Here is a 15,365-nt window from a genome sequence, read left to right on the forward strand (position 1 = left end):
GTCTGCAGCTGGGGCAGCTGCCAGGGACAATTAGCTTATTTTGATTCCGATGGTCCTGCTCTTCTCCAAATGTTTTTCATTTCTACCCTGACTCCAAAGAGGAACATGAATAATATACATTGCACGTGTCATGTGTAACATGCAAATAATAGATATCCTGTTTGCCACAAATTGACGTGGGGAAAAAATGCACTGCAATACAGAGAAACAAATGGGATATATAGATTTTATTGGACATGTTCGCCACAGAGTATCCCATCTGAAAAACAAGAAATCACTGTACTTCCAGGCCTCGCCCTCAAACACAAATGTTTTTTGAAAAAAAGAATTTGCTTGGCAGTAAGGAAAATAAACTGAACTTAATCTACTGCAGGGTAAGTTAAGGCTGGGTAGGAAGAGGTTTTAATATACAATAGTGGGGTTTCAACAATCATCATCATGTGCCTATGCTTTGGCATAGTCAGTCACAGTAGTTGAAAGTAGACGGACATCAAAAGGGTAAAATCTGAACAGACGTAAATCCATTATGGAAGCCACTTGACTAGAAAAATGTGACACATGCCAAGAATGGATTTTTCCATTTTTGTTTTTGTAGATTGGGACAGAATTTAAGAAAGAATAAAGGAGTGAAGTACTAGGAGGTGACTGAGTGGGCGCTGGGAGGGAAGGGAAACACACCTTGTTTTCGTTTGGGTTTGCAATGCATTGAAAACTTTGTAAATGCCATGTTAACTAAAGCAAATGCACATTGCACAGCCAACACTGCAGTGCCGCATTGAACTATGCTGCAGTAGGGTCATGGGTCGCGAAATGTCATGGGCAGGGAGGTCATGAATGATGATGGGTGGGATCTGCATTACTTAACAACTATACTGAGAATCATAGTAATTGTCAATAACCAAGCAATGTGACTTACCACCATCCGTCCCTGCCACCGCAAGTACTCTCCCCTTCAAAGGATGTGTCTGGTGCATTGGCACTGGCCCCGTGGCTACAAAAAACATTACACATTTTACATGCCAGATAGTCCTCCCCTTTTTATTTTGTTAACAAAATACAACTGCAATACATCACTACAGGTTGGTTCACAGTATCTTCTTTTCTATCAATAATATCACTTTGGGTATTTTGTTGACTGACAATGTTAGAAAAACCAGGAAGTCAAGCCAACCAAATAATTTTCGGAATGGAGGGACAGAGATGTTATGACTGTGAGTCATTTGAAGCTCAATGAAGGGGTAGAATAAATTTGTCAATGAAAGACATATGGTTTTGGTTGCCAAATGCAATGGGACCATCCTCATATTACTTTTCTGCTCGTATACTGAATAATGCGCACAACACAACACTGGGGTGGTCACCATAACCATAACCACTCTCTCGTCATTTTACCGTTTGAGCATGAGCAGGGAAAAGAAGCCTTCTTAACAAAGAAGTTTAGAATAGCTTGCTTGGGTCTGCAAACTCTTCAATCTTCACAGTAGAGTACATTACCTATTCTGTTAGTCTTACAGTTCCAATCCACAGGATATACAAGGTAGGGGAGAGGGAAAGCTTAATACCAAAGCAGTAGAAAGCGACAGAGCAGTATAGACCGGAGGAAGTCAGCTACAGAAATATGAAATACAGAAAAAAGGATAATGCAGGGATAACAAGAATTAACAAACATTAAACTGAAGGACGAGGATTTGCAAAAAACAGTCACTATGAAAAACTAGGAAATATTATTCTAAATGGAGAAAGGTAAAAGTTAGGGAAATAAATAGTATTAACAGTAGAACATACTGGGACCAGCAGAGCCGTCAGTCCTGGCAGTGGTACTTCCACCATGCCACGTTCCTGGTGGGGGCAGCCTCGGCCTGACCCTCCTAAGCCCTTTTCTTGCTCTTGGGTGCTGATGTAAGAAATTAAAAGATAACAAAAACAGATTAGTGGTTCAGTTAATCTCCCAGAAAATATTTTGACAGGCAAAAGCAAACACAGTAGCATATTGACATTGTACTTTTCTAAATCAAATTGCCTTAATTACTAGTATCGAGTTGACCTATTCCTAATTTCCTAAGCCTAAATCCTAGTCAAAATTTCCTAAACTACATTTGGAACTACTATTGCATTGCAATGAATGATCTTTGCTTCTCGACCCCCTTTGATAGGCCAACGCAGTCAGTGTCCCTTTTCAGTGCACAGATGCATACTACACATCACTGGAAGATTGCTTGGGACTGTACGAGCTACATAAAAATAAAGACACAGAAAGCACTAACTCACTGATATTACAACTACCACTATCTTAGTGACAGGACAGAGGAGTCTGCCTGACTTCTTATATAATCAGCCCAAGCGAGCACCTACAGAGACGAGTACAACTAGGTAGTACTGCGCACCTGGTTCACTCAAATTGGATCACATAATATTCGTAACATCATGTGAACTTAACTTACCCCTGAGTGTGAGCAGCATGCTAATTGAATAAAAAATATTAGCACTGTAGGACACAACAAATAAATAATGACTCACTGAGCCCCTCATACTAGACACCCGGTAGGTCCTGCAGGTCCTGCTCCTTGTCTAAGATGTCAACCCAGCGGTGCATCAGCTGCTGCTGGGTGTGCTGGACTCCATTCCTCTGCACACACCCTTCCCCACAACGAGTGTGGCCACCTTTTCTTCCGAAAAATGGTGCAGGGCTGCACCCCTTGGCAGTGCTAGGGACAGTAAGGTGTGCAGTTAGCACCCACACTGGCACTGCCTCGCCCATGCTCTGCCATGGCGCCGGGTGGGGGTGGGAAAGAAATAGGAAAAAGGAAGGAATAGAAAGGAAGAGATGTGGGAGTAAAGGGAAAACCAAAAAAAGTACAAAAGATGACAGAAAAATAAAAAAAGGCAAAAACATAAAATACACAAACATAAATACACACATTAATATAACAAAGGTAAAACAGGGCTGGATGAGTGGAATAATTGCAAAGATTTAGGGCCAATTAATAAAATATATAGACCTAGCACCATGCACAGAACAGGTACAACAAAATGTATGTGCACAAAAGCGACTATGTGCTGCCAATCATGCTAGCTTTGCCGCATGGAATGCGCTACTGGCACCAATTAGCAGAAATGGGTGGCCGAGCACAACTCCGCCCTGCTCGAGAAGTGAGGCAGAAGTTTGCTGACTTTTTTAGGCCCTGCGCAGATTTCTGCCTAGCAAAACTCTGCGAGTTCCGCCCAAGCCTAGTTTAGATGAAAGTGTATGGCCAAATCTATTTTCTTAGCCACTGCTTGTTGGTGGAGAAGTTGAGTTAATGAGTGTGTACTCGATGAAATATCATAGCTCTGTAACCCATATTAAAGCATGGAGGACCACTTTTGTTTGCATGAGTCCACTGCTCACTGATCTCGCCCTTCCAGTGAATGAAATGCTTTTTAGTTGCAAATATAGGAATCCCTTTTGAATGGTATGTATGACATAAAGGGGAACCTAACTTAAAGCTAACACTTAGAGAAAACTGGGTAGTAGTGGTTTCGATATGGCACCACCTATCAAGACAAATAGTTATGGGTACATATAATAACCAATAGTACTTAAAATTGGTGCTTATGCAGTATTGTGTACCCTACTACCAGGGGTACGAGAAACAGAAGTCCAAAGCGATCCACTGTATATATAGAAATCGAGTAGAGACACTATAGCACTCAAAGTAGAAATCCAATAAGTAAAAGTACATTGCATAGAGTCCATAGGCAGTAAGTCCAATAAGTGATTTTATTAGATCTTGAAAACATCTGTGGTTTCCAGTGTGTGTATTGTCACAACAACAACCGGCATGTATTTTGTCATGATGAGTGACTTTTGCAAGGCTGAGGACTAAGTATTGTGAAAAATCCTCAAGCGAATACTGCTAGCCTAAACAGGTCTTTTGACGACTGAACAGGTATGTGAATAATTGTATTAGAAAGCATCCTGGATCCTAGCGTAGGGATCGAGGGGTAGAATACCTCACTCATCATGACCAAACACATGTTGACTTTTGTTTTGATAATACACACACTGGAAACCACAGAGTTTTCCAAGATCTAATAAAATCACTGTATTGGACTTACTGCCTACGGACTCTATGTGATGGACTTTTGCTTCTTGGATTTCTACTTTGAATGATATGGTATCTTTACCCAAATTTGAAAGATAACATTTAGCTGAAGATTACTACATTTTTCGTAGGACTTGCAGTTCATAGTTGCAGAGTATATGAATGTCACAAACAGTAGTTAAACTCTTTAAAGACACATCTTGCTGTTCAGAGGTTTTTTATTTCTCGATTCATAGTCACATTGTTCAGTGGTGAGTGTCAGCTCTCACTTGTTTTGCCCCATATGGCACAGTATGCCTGGGGCTTTCTCAAGGCTGAAAGAATATGTGCACATAAATGTAGAGCATATTAAGTTAACATAAATAAATTACACAGTAACAAAAAATAGTGAAACACTTTAAGTGTTTTACACACGTGCTTATGTTGCACAGCAAGAAAGTGACACAACATATTTTTAAATGCAGGAGCGGCTTGTGGGGCGTGGAAGGGCAGGGCGGCGCGGGGGGGGGGACAGGGGAATAAATATTAAAAGAAATTGAATAAAAAAATAAAAAACTTACCTTGCTCCTCACCGCGCCTGCATCGCCCCTGTCCGTCATCTTGCTGCAGGCACAGTCTCCCAACCTGCCCTGGGGCCAATCCTGACGCTGCTCAAAACAGCATCAGGTTTGGGAGCACCCAGCCAAAGTGCTCCCAGGCAGACTGTGAGCCTGTGAAGGTTGTCTCTAGAAGTTGCCGGGCTGGAGAGAGCCCACCGCGCATGTGTGTTTGGCTGCCCGAGAAGGCCGATCAAACATACATACGCTCTGTGCGGGAGTGCTCAGCACTCCGACTCCCCTCCCTGTCACCCCCCGTAACCCAGCCCCTTTAAAAGAAACCTTGTTTATTATCCTTTTCTTTCAAAGGTTTTGCAGTTGCCGCTGCTGACGGAGGGCCAACGGTCTTCCACCCTAATGGAGGAGCCCCCCCTGTTTAGATGTGGAAATGCAGTGATGAGAAAGGCATGTTGAGTGATCAGAGGAAGGATATGATAGAGCGGGTATGCCAAGTATTGTACCTGTGTTTTCTATTTAGGTAAGTTCGTAATTTACACAAAAATACAAATATACCTAGGTTTAGCCTCATATACCGAAAGATGACCAGTCAGATCTGGGCAGATTGACCAAAAAGAACTCAGATACCATCATTTAACGAACCACTCATAATGAAGGCTTAGTGTACAGCCTCCCTCCAACTAGTAAGGCCTCATTTTTTGAGTGAGGTTTCGTTCCTGTGAGAGATGTCCCTCGTCCACCGAGTGACACTGCTTTCAGGGACTGTAATCATTCAGTGAATGTGGTCTTTGCAGTTCTTCCAGGTATCTTCCAGTTAATGAGGTGTCCTTTCACTAAGTACAACCCTTTTCACTGAAGCAGGGACTGTCGTCTAGTGACGGCATCGGAAAGTCTTTGAACTAGAGCTGTCCCTCCAACCTCTCGACCCCCGCCCCCCACACCACACTTCATTTTCCGAACAGGATGGTCTGATGCTGCTTAACACGTGAGCTACACAGCGGGCGCTTTCACATGCAAGGCTAAAAATATCGATTTGGATTTTTTTCTCCTCTGTGGTTTCTTGTCTGTATTTTCAGTTTATCTTCACAGCATCTCGTCACTCCACCAGTCGTTTCCAGCACGCCTCTCGAGGGTGTTGATTAGAAACTCGTGTCCTTTGGTGAGATCAAAAGCTCCTTCTGAGCTGAAGATAAACATAAAATCTTCTTGAATTCGTTGGTGGACCAGTGTTGCCTTAAGGATGTTTGGCCCCCGGGCCAGAAATGTTTTGGGGCCCTCCATAGCAGCTTTGACTTTTATTACACACTTTTGTGCTAATTGTATTCCGTGTGAATTTGTACGGATTTCACGCAAAAAAACATTTGAAATATATTTCTGAGGAGCACAAAAATCCTCAGGATGACACTCGGAAAAAAGACATCGAAGTAGGCAGAGAGAAGAAAACAGGTTCGAAAACAGAATTAGACACCGTGACCTTGAGAAAGAGATCAAATGTGTTTTCCCCTGGAGACCCTAGGAAGGCGAGGGCCCTTGGCAATTGCCCTCTCTTCCATGCCTCTGGGGTGGATAGTTGAGAGACTGCCTGTTCGGTGAGTGATATCCCATGTGATGTACGCGGGGCAAGGCCAAAGCCTGGTGTCTCTCACACACTAACTGAAGTCTCATGTGGACTACCGGGTGACAGGGGCTGGTCCAGTGAGCTGCTCACTGAATGAGGCTTTTGCTCAAAATACAGGATCTCATTCGGCTAGAGAATCTCACTCAATTATTAAAAGGACTTACCACGTTTCAAGATGTTCTGATATATTGAAGACGATTTTCCATGGTGAATGCAGTATAGTGTGGGGTGTCTTCCTCATTAGACATTGTTTGATTCTTAGGAATGTAATTTTATTCTCTGTAAAAAGCCTCCGTTCTTTGGCGATCGTAATGAAGAAATCTAGTGATTGAAATAAAATCACGTTCATTGACAAATGTTCGAAGCTCCTTCTAAAGGCATCCCACTCACTGAAAGAAATTGTGGTCTCTAAAGGGGAAGTAACATGTTAGAGTCGCAATCACTGGAAATTATTCTCAATGTTTGGGAACTTATCTCACTTACTGGATGGGAATATTGTTCAGTGAAAATATCTCACTTTTGCAAAGATGTTCTTACAAACTGAAATGAGGTTTCACCCACTGAATGATAACCAACCGTTACGAGTCTTAACCCTCACTGGAAGCTGTTCTCAGTCTTTGGAAGGGAGGCGCAGCTTATTTAAAAAGGTGCCTCAATGGTAAATGATGTCACTCCTGGGCCTCGAGTGGTTACGTCATCATCACATTCCTGCACTAATCATAGAAAATATGAATGCAGTTCAGTGATAAAATAGCCTCCATGTTGCTGTGGACACTTCTTCCAGCCACTATTTAAACTCTAGACGACGTGGTATGTTAGCGATTGGATGGCATGTGGTTTACTGACTTCACTATCCATAGACTGGTACACTTTTTTTGCAAACAACTGCAGCAGACTAGGAATACCCCTTGTTTAAGAATGGCGATGACATTGTTTAATACTACCGCTGGCGTTCCGAGTAGGATCAAAGGTAAATGTCAAACAGATGTAGGTCCTTTAGGTGATACAGAATGGGAAGAAGAACTGGAATATCCCAGAGAGGTGATAATTTTTTTTCCACGTTTCTTTATTGATTTTCAAAACTTTGAATAATACAATGCAAAATAATGTTCCGTGGTTCCAATTAACAGTGCTGCGGAAAATGGCAAATTACATATTTTCGGAAAATATTGTGATGGAGTTTTCCTTATTTTTCAGAAAAATCATATTAGTGTACAAACAGTGCTTAATTTGTGCTTGTTGTTTCCGGTGCTGAGCACCGGCACTTATTTTTGAGGGCCAGGGCTTATTCTTCTGCCCCAAGCATTTGCTGCGAGCAAAAGACACATAAGGGAAAGACGGAGGAAGGAAAAAACGAAAAAGCATCACAAAGGGAGAAAGTAGTAAGCTGCTAGAGTGAGCTGAAGGGGGGAGGGAGTGGCTTTAAGTGTTTTGAAGAGGCCCAAGATGGCTTCAGTATTGCGCTGCTCTAGTATTCCGTGTTCGCACATTTAATTGCAGCAGCCGTGTGTTTAAGAGGAGGGCTTTGAGCACCGGCACATTTGTATTTACAAATTAAGCACTCTGCACAAACATGTATTTTATATAACATGAAAGCTGTTAACCATGAGAGAAAAACAAAAACCATGCTTGCGTGTAATTGTGTTCAATACTATGGGACAGAATGGTTACAGTGTGTTGTATTCCGTTGGGTATCCAAGGGAAGAGGGGATTTGCAGTGTAAGCATGCACCTTCGGCATCTGATTGGGTATGCAAGTGTGGAGTAGTAATGCGTTTACCAGTGATGATTACATATCTCAGGGTGGATTTAAATAATTTTTGGCCTCCACTTTCAGAACCAGAGGATCCCAGCATTCCACTCCCGTGTGAAGGATGCCACGGGCTTGGAGCCAGCTGAGATGATAAGCTTCTGCTTTAGACCAAATTAGTAAGTCTTTTAACCATTGTGTTATGGTCGGGGGAGTTGGAGATTTCCAGGACATGGCTATCCTGCGTTTGAATAACACAAATGCTAATTCAATGAACCTGTGAAGGTATTTATCTCCTTTCTTTTTTGTGCGAATGCTTAGCAGGCAGGAGGTCGGTGTCACAAGTAAAGGATGAGTAGTCATTTCTGATATCATCTCATTAATTTTGTGCCAAGTAGTCTGTAAGACTGGACAGTCCCATACCATATGGTAAAAACCTGCTGAGGGGAAGGCACAACACGGGCAAGCCGGTTCATGTTTAGGGTACATGCAATGAATGCGTTGAGGATCAAGATATGCGTGATGTATATAATTAAATTGGGTGAACCTGAATCTGGTGTTACAGGATATCTCCTTCACCGAGTGTAGCGCTGTGTCCCAATCTGGTGCAGTCAGTGGTTGTGGCAGCGCCGTGTTCCATTTTTCGTGTGCTGTTTGTAAGAAGTTACTGGCAGGCACATGCAGCACTGTATACAGGGTGGTGATAGCTCCTTTAGTGGGCCTGGCTGATAACATGGAGTGTAATGTGTGGGATGTGGGTGGTTCAGTAGACACTGTACCCCAAAGGCTGTGCAAGCTTTGTAATATAGTGTAATAAGTAATAAATTGCCCCGGTGCAATGTCCTAGTTTGTGATCATTTCTGGAAAGGATCTGAGTGTGCCCCCTGAAAAGAAGTGTCCCATGTGGGTGGGCCCTTTTTCCATCCAATGGGTGCAATCATGGGCTTGAGTGTTCTGTTTTATCCCAGGGACCTCCCATATTGAGATCTCCGGTGAGTAGGGGATGTAAGGCCCTTTGAGGTGAAAGTAACGGTGCCAGCATGTGTGTGCCACTTTCAGTAGTGGGGTCATAGTGGCACCAGATCTATTGGTATTGGTTAGCCAAGTGTATATTGCAACGCTCCCCAGGTAAGCTTGTGTGTCCAGTGTTTCCGGGTGCAGTGGAAAACCAACCACCGTCAGCTATTGCAATTGTGCCACTGCGTAATGTGTCTCGACATTTGGGGCACCCAGTCCACCCTCTCGCAGGGGCCTCTGGAGTTTGGAAAGGGCTACTCTATGACGTCTGCCCCCCCAATCAAATCTAAAAGCAAGCTATCCAATGCTTTAAAGAAGGAGCGCAGTATCACTATGGGTAACGCCGAGAAAAAATACAGCAGCCGGGGTAAGATTAACATTTTGGATATTGCCACCGACCAATCGGTGATAATGGTAATGATTGCCAAAAAGTAAGGGATGAGCGTATATTCGCTATCACCCTATGTAAGTTGCCATCAAGAAGGTCTTTTGTCATATGATAGATATTAACTCCCAGATACTTGAAAGTATCATATTGCGGGAATTGGTCCTAGTAAGTCTTTCTGCAGGGAGGCATAGTGCCGACGAGAACACACATGATTTAGGCTAATTGACCTGGAGACCCAAGATCTCCCCAAAGATTGTCAGCAGTTGTTCGAGCTCAGATAGTGTGGTGCGTACATCTCAAAGAAAAATGAGAGCCTTGTCCGCATTGAGGGATACCACATGGAACCGTTGTGAGTCCCATATCCCCCAGGCTTCAGCCTGGTTACGCAGATAGCATGCCAAGGGTTCCATGGCCAAGGCAAAGAGGAGTGGCGACAGCGGGCAACCCTGCCACGTCCCTGGTTGTATATTAAGACAGCTCGATACCACCCGGCCCGTCTTCACCCTAGCCAATTGCTCCCTGTACAGCGTTTTAACCCATCACAAAAGATGAAGTCCGAATCCCATTGTTTCAAGACATGCAAAGAGGAAATCCCATCCCAGGGTGTTGAAGGCTTTCTCTATGTCTATGTCTACACTTGATGTGTGTTCCCGGTTGACCTATTGTGGATCAAATGTAAAAGGCGCCTGATATTAAGGAATGTGGTGTGACCTGGTATAAAGCCCGATTGGTCATGGTGTACTAATGTGTGCATTACAGGGAGTATTTGATTAGCTAGTACCTTTCCCGGTATCTTACAGTGTAAATTGAGTAAGGACCGAGGGTGATAGGCTCGTACATCTGTTGCATCATGCCACGGTTTAGGCAACACCACAATTAGGGCCTCGCGTAAAGAGTGTGGTAGGGAGCCCTGTTCAAATGCCTCATGATAAACCTCAAATAATCGAGGGGTAATGATGGTGGAATACGTAGTATAATATTCAATGGGTAAGCCGTCTGCAGCCGGCGTTTTGTTGTGAGCTATTTGAGTGAGGGCTGCTTTGATCTCCTCTAATTGTATGGCTTCCTCCATAATAGTGCGTTGTGGGGCAGTGAGACTAGGGGGGGAAATGCCTTGCAGAAAATCCCATATACGGCCCACGTCCAGGTCAGCCGGTTTCTCATATAACTGTTGGTAGTAATTACGAAAAGTGTCATTGATAGTCAATGGTGAAGTGGCTACTATGCCGTCCTGCGTCCTAATTGATGTAGCCGGTGCACCACGGTGCACCTCGCGGACAAGCCAGGCAAGCACCTTGCCCGAGTGATCTCCTTGGGAAAATTGCAGAGCCATTCGTGTACAATAATCGTGGTGACTTAAGGTAGATTCTGCTTTGTGGCGACGAACGTGGAGCTGACGGAGTTTTGATGGCGATACAGTTCACCTCACATCATGTATTTCCATTTGATGTAAGTCTCGTTCCACTTCAGAGATGTCACGTATTAATTGCAGCCGAACTCCCCTGGTAGAGGCCATGCAGTGACTGCGGATCACCACTTTATGAGTTTCCCGTTCTATCGCCCAAGAGGAGGCAGAGCCAGCGTTCGTTATGAAGTATTGTCAGATAGTCTGCGATAACGACTCCTGGAATGGAGGATCCAATAGAGCCTCCGTTTGTAGGCACCAGTTAGGTATGGAGGGTTGCGGCAAACCCAAAGTCAGTATCCCTGTCAGTGGGCTGTGGTCCGAATGTGTTTTTGCTAGGTATTCTGAGCGATCTAGGAAGGGTCCGTTAGTGGTGCTAAATAGGATATCTATCCTAGTGTGACGGTCATGTACGGGGGAGTAAAGTGAGTATTCGTGGTCATGCTGGTGACCCATGCGCCATACATCACCAAGTCCCATGTGTGTACTCCAAGTCTGAAAGTGGTGGGCAATACGATTATTGGTGGCAGTTGATAATGGGGGCTGAGAGAGGTCCAGTTGAGGGTCCAGGATGCAATTAAAGTCTCCACCCCATACCGCCGGAACAAATGGGTCTTGAAATAGCGCCGGCGTCAGAGAATCTAGGATTTGTATTTGGTTCGCATTAGGAGCATTTACGGCCACCAAGTTAATGGGTGTGCCATCTAGCCTACCCTCCAAAACGATGTATCTGCCGTCTGTGTCTATAGTTTGTGTTGTAAGGGCAAAGGGGATTCCAGGGCCACCCATATGAGAACTCGCCCATCATATAGAGATGTAATAGTGCCATATGTTTGTCCCTGCCATCTAGATCGTACCTTGCCTAATTCTGAGGATGTAGGATGTGTCTCCTGAAGCATAGCAATGTGCACTCCTTCACGTTTGAGATACAAATACAGTCTTTAGCGTTTGGTGTAGGATGCCATACCCCTTGCATTCCAGGTCAAGAATCTATATTGTGGAGTGTGGGTCAGTGAGGGTGTGCTAGACATCATTTCTAAAACAATGCATGAGAGATAGTATCTTCCTCTCTAATAGGTGTAGCTCACCAAAGGGTCCCACACTGCACTCATATCAGTTATTACTCATATTCATCTCCATTGTTATCTTCCCATGTCCGTAACAGTAATGTTGCACACAGTGATGCAATGATAAGCATGGTAGAGCAAGCAAAAAAAAAAAAAAAAAATAACCCCAACATTAAGAACAATCCCCCCATGGCCGCAACCATATAGTATACTGCCCAGTGAGCAGAAACATGCGCAAAGTAACATTTACCATGATACCTCAATGAACAACGTGTCCAAAGATACATCGTGTGGGGGCGTTGTCAACACAGGTACGGAGGTGCCCCACAGTGGGGCCCGTGATAGATCATGAAGAAGGGTTCTGGAAGAGTCACTGTCTACAGGGAGGCTTCATTGGTTAACGAGGGAGGAAGTAGTATCTGTCAGGATATGATGCCAAACCTATTGGTTGCTTGGATTCAAATGAGGTCGTCAACTGATTCAGGTGTGATGTGAGGGTCCCTGTTTCTGCCAGTCGAGGAAATCTCGGATCCGCCAGTGTCGTTATATGTTCGGAGCGAAGAGCAGTGAAGGAGTTGTTCCGATATTGTGTCACTGTCACTACCGCTCGAGCCTTTTCTGCTGCTGCTTGATTTTGTTCTGGGTGGGAGTTGGGTGGATTCCTATGACGCCGTCTTGGTTTAGGTGTTACCCACGTGTTCGTTTCTTTCTTCTCTCCTAGTGTTGCCGCCAGGCCTTTGGCATGCAGCCAAGTCCACACATCCTCCGGGGATTGGAAAATATGTGTTTTCTCTCGGTCCATAACTTTAAGTTTTGCTGGGAAAAGAAGAGCATATTTGATTTGCAGGTCGCGGAGCCGTGGTTTAACCGACATGTGGGACCCCCGTTTGTATTGCATCTCCATAGTGTAATCTTGATATGCTGAGATTAGTGCGTCTTCAAAGTGCCATGGCCCCTTGGTGTGGAGCAATTGAAGGATCAGGTCACGATCGCGATAATTCAATAGACTAGCTATGAGAGGGCGCGGTGGAGCTCCCACTTTGGGGGGACGACCTGGTATGCGGTGAGCCCTGTCTATAGAGAGCAATGGAAGTGTTTTATCTTTTAGCACTGTTGATAGAAGCCACTTTTCCAAGAACAGTTTAGCGCTGGGAAGTTCTGAGCGTTCAGGGAAACCAATAAAACAGATGTTGTTACGCTGTGAACGGCCCTCCGCATCTTCAGCCCTATGGTGAAGTGTAGATAATTCTTCTTGCATGGATGTTATTTGCATTTGCATTGATTGGAGGGTCAGCAATACAGTTTGTGTGATTGATTCAGTTTGGGTAAGCCTTTCTGCGAGTTTACAATGATCCGCTCTCAACAAGTTCACCTCGAGAGACACTGAGTCAATCTTAGCTTCCAACGAGGTCTTAGGGGGTTATTACAACTTTGGAGGAGGTGTTAATCCGTCCCAAAAGTGACGGTAAAGTGACGGATATACCACCAGCTGTATTACGAGTCCATTTTTGGAGGAGGTGTTAATCCGTCCCAAAAGTGACGGTAAAGTGACGGATATACCACCAGCCGTATTACGAGTCCATTATATCCTATGGAACTCGTAATACGCCTGGTGGTATATCCGTCACTTTACCGTCACTTTTGGGACGGATTAACACCTCCTCCAAAGTTGTAATAACCCCCTTAGTGTCTAATATCACATGTAGATTCTTTTCAAATTTCTCAGAGTGGCTATTAAGTGTGGATTCCAAGTGATGAAACTGATTGATTTGTGATGGGGAGTCCGTTGAATGAGTATCGGCTGTGTGCATGGTGTCTCCTGTCGTTTTGATGGGCCACGGTTTCCCCATACCTTCGCGAGGGAAGGATCTATGACAGCGAGCGTCCTTTCGTGATGTTGGTTTGGTTTTAATGGCTTCACACAAACAGTACTGTTGCGCATAAGCCTTACCAGTCGCAGAATAACAAGTCACTCAAACAGTGGTGCAATAGAGCTTCAAGGGTCGTAATGCTGTGTGGATAGCGAGTGAGTATTAGGGTGTAGGTCTGTATTCTGTGTGTGCTATTACAATGTCTCTCGTGATTGAACAAGGGAGACAGGGTGAACAAATAGATCCCAGCATATACTCCAGTAGTTGGCATCAGCACGACTAGTAGGCTCAGTGTAGTCTCTCACGCCCCAATGCCTCCCTGAAGGAGCGTGCGAGAGTTACACGGTAGGGTTGCAGGACCTCTTGTGGTTTGTTAGGTCATGGCATTTTGCATTGTGATCAGTAGTTCTGGCCCTCTCGTGCTCACATCTGCATTGTCCCTGGGGTCCACTTCGCTAATGACTAGCTAGGGTCGCAGCTAGTTATTAGATCGTGCGCAATAGTGACAGCTGTATCGTGTGCCCTGTTGTCCTCTTCATGTCAGCAAACCTACTGTTTTGCGGGGTGGCATCGGTCTTCCGTCATCTGCGATGTCGCATCCACCTCTTGCCGGCCCATGGATTGGGGAGGCCCGCAGTCAAGCACAGCGCCACCCAGCCCGGTGCCGCATGTCATCGCTCGCGGGATGCCTCTGTGTGTCCCTAGCAGGTTAGGTGGATGTCGGTGGAGCTGTCCGCAGTCCTCCGGCGGCCCTTGCCTCCAATGCCAGTCCGCACGCTAGAAGCGAGTTGCCATTTTCACCACGTTCGTGGCCTCCACAGCATCAGGCAGTACGAGTCTCGCAGCGCCGCACACTGCACCGCTGCCACTGTCCGGGACTCTGCAAGTGTGGGGCGAGCTCGCAGGTCCGTGCACTGCCAACAGGATCCCCGCAGCGGTAAAATACAGGATGGTGATCAGGCCCTGTGCGGAGCTCGTTAAAGAGTGTCCGATGCAGTCGCCATCTTGGACACGCCCCCCAGGGTGGTCATTTAGGCAGAATTCAGGCTAGTGAGCTTAAAATATATGCCATAGTTACTGTACAAGTACACATGCAGAGTACACATCTCAAAAGATATGAGTGTTTGTTGGGTATATATGATAACGATAATCCACCAAAATAACCCAACATTTATTGTGATATTGGCTAAAGGGTAGCTAGATGGTGCAAAGTTTCCCCACCTTGAGTCCTGGTGAGCCAATATGAGCTGGTGTATGGTAGCCAGAAAACATAATTTACTAGCATTGGTTGTCCCAAGAAGTTTGGCACGGTTTGGGTTGCATGGTGAAATTATCCTGGTTAAGACTTTGTTGTAGTTAGATGCTTACATCATGGAACCTTTAGTTCTGTAAAGTTCTCATGATATTTAGAGCTTGGAATATATATATATATATTATTTTCACTGAAAAAAACAAAGGTTACAGGGACGTTCTAGTTAGGAATTAGAATAAAAAAGCCTTAGAAATTCACTGAAAAAAACAAAGGTTACATGGGCGTTATAGCTACGTTCTGAATTTACTCATACAAAACCGTAGAAATTCAACAGTTATAGTTACCTGAGCTAACTATAA

The sequence above is a fragment of the Pleurodeles waltl genome, chromosome 3_1 (assembly GCF_031143425.1).
Source record: "Pleurodeles waltl isolate 20211129_DDA chromosome 3_1, aPleWal1.hap1.20221129, whole genome shotgun sequence".
NCBI lineage: Eukaryota > Metazoa > Chordata > Amphibia > Caudata > Salamandridae > Pleurodeles > Pleurodeles waltl.